The sequence below is a fragment of the Poromitra crassiceps genome, assembly GCF_964638095.1.
Source record: "Poromitra crassiceps genome assembly, chromosome: 19".
Classification (NCBI taxonomy): Eukaryota; Metazoa; Chordata; class Actinopteri; order Beryciformes; family Melamphaidae; genus Poromitra; species Poromitra crassiceps.
This window is the reverse complement of record NC_139646.1, coordinates 22768201-22775700: the sequence shown is the minus strand read 5'-3', so window position 1 is coordinate 22775700 and position 7500 is coordinate 22768201. Positions and strand designations below refer to the sequence as shown.

General features: G+C 48.7%; 1 protein-coding gene across 1 annotated transcript in view; it reads right to left on the bottom strand.

Moving 5' to 3' along the window:
• The window catches only part of stx8 (syntaxin 8), a 70499-nt gene that overhangs the window by 13276 nt on the left and 49723 nt on the right, over positions 1-7500 (bottom strand). The gene's annotated exons all lie outside the window — the stretch shown is intronic.

The following is a 7500-nucleotide window of genomic DNA, read 5'->3' as shown; positions in this document are numbered from 1 at the left end:
TCAACAAGCTGAAAAAAGCCAGCGGCTGCCAGACAACAGACATGAGCGGTGGCGAGAGGGGAGGGAGCGCTCCTCTCCCGTTCAAACGCTTTCACTACTTCCTCAATCCCCTCTGTCTTTAATCAGCTCTGCATTGTGCATGTGTTTTAATGGAGGCCAAGACATAAGCCCAGGCACGGGGGACTGGAGTCCTTCACTGGGACTTTCAGAGAGAGAGTGTGTGCGTGTGTGTGCGTGTGTGCGTGCGTGCGTGCGCGCGCGCGCTTGGCGCTGATGCCCGGGTCCTTCAGTAGGAGTTCCTGACTTGAAGGTCGTCCAGATGGAAGCCTGTGTGATTTGTTAGAGCTAGCCACTGTGTCGACACGGCAGCTCCAGAGGTCTGGCTCCACAACAGAAACAGATCACCGCTGAAACGCTTCCAAAAGTCTGCAGTCGTCAAGGCGAGACGTGAAAAAACAAACCTGACGCTGCTGATTTCAAGTTCATCTTAAGTCACCCAGGGCAGTTAGTCCTGAGTCACGACCCGACGGAATCAATGACTGATTTCGTGAATTGATCGAAATGGCCGATAAAACAAATTAAAATGACAGTTTTAATCTAAGTTTGTTATAAGGCAAGGCTACAATTAGATGAAACCATTGCAGCCTCTCTCTTCTTGTTAGGGTGATCCAACACCCCCCCAAAATGACAAACAACTCTGAATAAATACGTGAGGAAATATATGAGCGAAAAAGAGTCCAAACAACACGGCTCATTACTCTCGTTATAAATCAGGGCGACTTATTACGAAACAGGATTCAAATTGGGCGTTCCATCTTAAGCGTGTGTGCGTCGGCACAAGCAGATTTGTGGCCCCCGCTTTGGTTTTTCTTCTCCTCCGACCGTGATGACAGGTCCTGTCCAGCAACCTTCACCAATTGAAAAAAAAAGAGAGAGAGAGAGAGAGAGAGAGAAAACGCCGGTGGCTGAAGAATAAAGAAAGACTGCAGAACGAGAGACCAAGGTCGGCGAACAGAGTGGGAAACTCTTCACAGGCTTTTTCTACTGCATCAACCACTGATAAATGGACGTTGTTTCACAGGGGATGGGGAAGCTGGAGTCTCATCCGTGAACCCACAGTTGAGTGCCAAGGCAAACGGGTCGTCCTGTCCGGGGAGGGAAGCAACTTTTGATTGCTGCCCCCATGAGGTCAGGAGTCTTCAGCCGCCGTTCCAACATGATTGAAATATGATTGGACGGGGGGCGTCTGGGTAATGTGGAGGTAAAAGCACTCGCACTCACGGTGGAGAGGTTCACTTCCTGGCAGCGGTACTTCCGGGTTGGTCAGACATTCCTACAGACACAATTGGCCGTGTCTGCGGGTGGGAACCCGGTGTGGGGTATGAGTCCTGGTCGGTCGGGGGGGGGGGGGGGCACCTGTTCGGAGGGGAGAGGAACTGGGGGGAATAGCGTGATCCTCCCACCACGTGCTACGTTCCTGCGGGTGAAACTCCTCGCTGTCGGGTGAAAAGAAGAGGCTGGCGACTACACATGTATCGGAGGAGGCATGGTGCTAGTCTACGGCTCTCCCCAGATAGGCAGAGGGGGTGGAAAACTGTGGGGGGAAAAAAACGTGATTAAATATGATTGGAGGGCTGCACCGGCCCGGGAGGCGGGGCCTGAACTCCCACAGGTGAGCGCTCGAGGTCGTCCGCGCTGCTCGTCTTCCTGAACACAACTGTCTCTCTAAATTGGTAAGAAAACACGTTTTTCTCAGCGAGAGCCATCAGCGGCTGACAGGGCGGCTGACTGCTCTTGGCCGACGTCGGACCATTAAGTCGTGCGGCTAATTTTGCGGAAGGAGAGGGGGGGGGGGGCGGAGCGTGGAGGGGCGAGGAAGGGGAGACGTGAGAGGGCAGCAGTGTGTACAGTGTCTCCTGGGATGACCACATCATCATCCACAGCATCAGGCAACAATTTAGAAGGAAGGAACTCGTCCTTTACTGGCAGGGAAACGGGCGGAGACACTGGAGCGTTTTGTGCCGCGTGCCACTCCAACTAGTCATATAAAGGATGTTTTTGGGGCCGGCCCGTGCCAAGTTTCTCCATTCAGTTCTTCTGGCCCTGAAATAACACCTCGTTCCATCGATGAATTCCACCACCGAGCCAAGAAGACGGAACAGTGCGAGAGCAGAATCCAACAATGGTCAGCAGCAGCAGCGCACATTTCCTATATGTTACATAACATAATGGTGAATAAATGATATCTGATTCTGATTCTGATTCTGATTTAAGGTACCGGCTTTTTTTCCCCGCAAAAACAAAACGAGCACGCGCAGGTTCACCCCCGTTAACAAGTCGGGCGGTTGTTGTAACGTTGTAATTCTCAATTTCCTATCGTAACCCCGCGCTGCTGTGAGATGACAGCTGCCGGGCCTGGCCCGGGCCTGGGCTCAGCCTATCTTGCTGCACCACAATGCAGGCACTGTTTCAGCCCAGAGATTGTTTATTTAAAATGCTATTACGCTGGATAAACCTCCAAAGCCGCAGCGTGGGAGAGAGCTAAGCACACACACACACATCTCAATTGTCCCGTTTGCCAGTTGCCTTGTGCTGTTGCTGCTAAGTCACAGTGAAGATGCTTTATTTTACACTTAATCCACCCTGCAGTTCACAACGGAGGGGATGTGAATTCCTGCTCGCTGCACACGATGAGCTACACCTCCAGTTATTTCAAAACAAAGCAGGAAGTATGTAACTATGACCCCCGTTTTGATTTGATGCGACAGGGATTTCTGGCAGATTGTCAAAAAGTCTGCAAAAAAAATATAGTAACTCAATAACCGCAGCTCATTTTGAACTAAACACACTGACAGGAGTGCAATACTGTGCCTTTGCGTTATTATTCACAACGTGTCATGAATAGACACGTACGAAAACGGTGTCTCTCGTATAGACAGGGTGCTAAAATGTGATCCGTAAACAATGTGAAGTGGAAACGGAGAGAGAGAAAAGGTTGAATCAAAATGAAAGCTCCCTCAGAGAGAGAGAGAGAGAGAGAGAGAGAGCGCTGGCTGACGTCACGACAGACGAGGACTGAATCTGTATCGACATCCTAACGAGATGAATTCTCTTTTCTGTCGAGGAGAGCTGGACTGCAGCTCGTTCCTAATTACACCGACGGAAATGAGCAGCACAAGGCAATTAACGAGCTCTCGTTGGGCCCGGGGACTCGTTTGCATTGTCTTTGCTGTTTGCTTCAAAAAAACAAAAAACAAAACAATTAAAAGCTGGTGAGATAAGGCGGAGGATGTGCTGACTGACAGACAGGCTAAGTTCACAGCCCTGAGAAATAAAAAAAGGATGATTACTTTCCTCCGGGGGAAAAGTCAACATGTACGTTCTGTATTATGAATTCCTTCCCGTCACTTTGCTCTCCTCGCTCCCAATTAACCTGTATGTGAACAAAGCCTGGACAGGTGCCATAGCCACAGAGACCTGAGGTTACCTGTCCTGGACAGGTGCCATACGCACAGAGACCTGAGGTTACCTGGACAGGTGCCATACACACAGAGACCTGAGGTTACCTGTCCTGGACAGGTGCCATACGCACAGAGACCTGAGGTTACCTGGACAGGTGCCATACGCACAGAGACCTGAGGTTACCTGGACAGGTGCCATACACACAGAGACCTGAGGTTACCTGGACAGGTGCCATACACACAGAGACCTGAGGTTACCTGGACAGGTGCCATACACACAGAGACCTGAGGTTACCTGGACAGGTGCCATAGCCACAGAGACCTGAGGTTACCTGGACAGGTGCCATACACACAGAGACCTGAGGTTACCTGGACAGGTGCCATAGCCACAGAGACTTGAGGTTACCTGGACAGGTGTCATACGCACAGAGACCTGAGGTTACCTGGACAGGTGCCATACACACAGAGACCTGAGGTTACCTGGACAGGTGCCATAGCCACAGAGACCTGAGGTTACCTGGACAGGTGCCATAGTCACAGAGACCTGAGGTTACCTGGACAGGTGCCATAGTCACAGAGACCTGAGGTTACCTGGACAGGTGCCATAGTCACAGAGACCTGAGGTTACCTGGACAGGTGTCATAGTCACAGAGACCTGAGGTTACCTGGACAGGTGCCATAGTCACAGAGACCTGAGGTTACCTGGACAGGTGTCATAGTCACAGAGACCTGAGGTTACCTGGACAGGTGCCATAGTCACAGAGACCTGAGGTTACCTGGACAGGTGCCATAGTCACAGAGACCTGAGGTTACCTGGACAGGTGCCATACGCACAGAGACCTGAGGTTACCTGGACAGGTGCCATACACACAGAGACCTGAGGTTACCTGGACAGGTGTCATAGCCACAGAGACCTGAGGTTACCTGGACAGGTGCCATACACACAGAGACCTGAGGTTACCTGGACAGGTGCCATACACACAGAGACCTGAGGTTACCTGGACAGGTGCCATACACACAGAGACCTGAGGTAATCTGCCAATCTGCCTGATCCCCTTTGAGTACATCCAGTATGATTTACAGCTCATCTGATGCGTTGCACCCGGGGGGACGGGTGTCGTCGTGGGGCGGGTTTGTTTGACACGGGTACGTTGTGTGGACAATATGGTCAGTGCAGGGAGGGGGAAGAATACATCTATTCATTATTACATGTTCACACTTTTCTTTTTGACAGACTGGGATATTTAAAAGAAAAAAGGAAATTGGAGCCAAGATGGCCAACTACAAGTGACCCATAGATGCTCCACTGACTCACCCACTTCTCACAGAGATGTAGATACCGTGTTATTAGAGATATAACATATTTATTATTTAGAATCTTCAAAAGCTGGGATTTGATGGCGTGATTTATTTCAATTCAGAAAATCTAATTAAAAAAATCATCTCTGTAAACACCAGGGGCCGGTTGCACCAACTGGTCTTAACTATGCCTGGTCGTAACTCCTACGTCGGTCTTAGTTAAGACCATGGACTTACGCCTGTTGCACCAACACGGCTTACTCTGGTCTTAACTACGCTGGTCATAGCAATGCGCGTTCATGTGAATTGTCGGGGAATGCCCTCTGATTGGCCCACATGTGCCTCGCGCCGTCACCCACTACTGTATGTGCGTCACTACACCCTCCCTCCTCCCACCCCCCTCCTCCTGTGGAAGCCCCGGGGGAAAATGGCGGCGGCGATTAGTGTCAGGGAGTCTGAATGAAATTTAATGTAACGTTCCCAATTCTATGTATTAAATTCTAAAAGAATTAACGCCAACATTTGGGAAGGCTAAGCCACACAAGTAGTTAGTTATAATCTAACGTCGTGCTTTCAAAGACGGCGAACTGGCGATGTTACGACGATGACGGTCAAAAAGGTCTCCGCGGAGATCTCTGTTACAGGCAGGCTCTACGCCTCCTCCTGACGAGGCGTAGGAGTTACGCCTGGTCTTAGTGAAAAGAAGGCTTAAGTCGTCTTGGTGCAACCGGCGTAGCTGTAGGTCGTAAAGTTACGACCAACTTAGCTTAAGACCAGTGTAAGACCAGTTGGTGCAACCGGCCCCTGTTGTTGACACGTTTCACCACATCATAGAATATCATGACATGACATTGCCCTGTCATATTTACCCCCGTTGCTTATAGCATTCCTGTGTGATCAACTTGTAATTTCCGATATTTCTGATAGCACCTTGAAGGCAGCATTTAGGTTTGTTATTAGGTCAATTCAGTTCAAGCCAAAAGTGGCAAAAGTCCACTGAGTCCACCCCTTTTTCCCTTCCGACATTTTTCATTAGAATCCATATCTGGGTATCTAGGGGGAATACATGTCACAGTGTGTATTAAAAAACAACACCATTCCCTTTTTCGTCTCCCCTCGGTGCGCGCTGTCCCAGTCACACAGACACCTACGTAAGTAGCAGCTGCCGGCTGTCTGCACGAGGCTGTGCTGCAAACTAAACACAGGCTGAAGAAGAAGATGCCAGCGCTCTGTTCTGTTTCTCTGCTACCAACAAAGCCCTTTATTCACACAGGAACACTATGTGTCTAAAAGCTGCCCCTTCTCTGCAGAGGCCTGAGGGAGCCTGGAGCACGCACGCACACACAAACACACACAAACACACACGCACGCACGCACACACACACAAACACACACGCACGCACACACACATGCACACAAACACACACACACACACACGCATGCACGCACGCACACACACACACACAAACACACACACACACACACATGCACGCACGCATGCACACACAGCAAACACACACACACATGCACGCACGCACACACGCACGCACACACACACACACACACACACACACACACACACGCACACACACACACACACACCAATAGGAGACAGATGTTGCTCCTACATGACGTCACCTGACGCCACCTCGCACCGCCGTCCCAAACGCCGTTCCACCTCTGGTCCGGTACATTGATTAGCTTTCACTGGCGGCTAGCGGGCTAGCGCTGGGGGAATTACGTCAGTACAGCCGAGGATCCATTCACCACCTCAGCTAAATTAATATCAAATCAAAGTTGGTCCCCCCAGTGGACTACTTGAAAGTTTTGTCTTTAAGCTTTTGGGGTGTTTGTTTATTATCTTGCCCTGGCTTATTTCCAAATATTTGTATACGGATATGGTCATAATAATGGTCCAAAATTATGTGATTACAAAAAGAATAATAATAATTAAAAATATAATTATAAATTTGTTAAATGTTCTACCCCTAACCTCCTGCCCAGCGACACAGCACCAAAGCCCTTCAAGAAGCCAGGAAGAACCCTACATGTCCTTAACTATACATGTACCACTGGTAAAGGTTAAGGCAGGTTAAGGGTCTTCAACCTTGGTTGATAGAGAAACAGAGCAGAGAGCCCCTACGATAAAAAAACAAAAAGTGTTGCATTTGAACCGTGACCTATAATAACATTTATGATCCAGTCAAGTGCACACCAGGATATCAGGTTTGACACTTCTTTTTATTAATAGATTACATAAGAACGTGTTTCACATATTGCTTCATCACATTCGCTTTGTAAATCATTCATGTCAAAAGTAGCTTATTATTGCAGATGAATGCTTGGAAATTTTTACTCAATATTGTTATTTCTTTGTCTAAAAAAATTAAATAAATAAAAATTCACAAACTACTTTGGACAAAAGTTGGCGGACCCCCTGCAGTACCACTGCGGACCCCCTGGGGATCACACGGACCCCCTGTTGAAGAGCACTGGGTTAAGGTATTCGGCCTCATCATAAATTAAAGGAACACTCCGCCAATTTTCAACCAGCTTTGTATCATTACAAAATCAGTAGTTTATCTGAAAACTGTAAACAGTCTTGTAGGCATTCATTTAGTTTGACAGTTATTGAGAGTTCATTTGAGTGAAGTTGTGGACCAGTGATGAAATCTGTGCACAATAATGACATCACTGGTCCACAACTTCACTCAATCAACTCTCAATAACTGTCAAACTA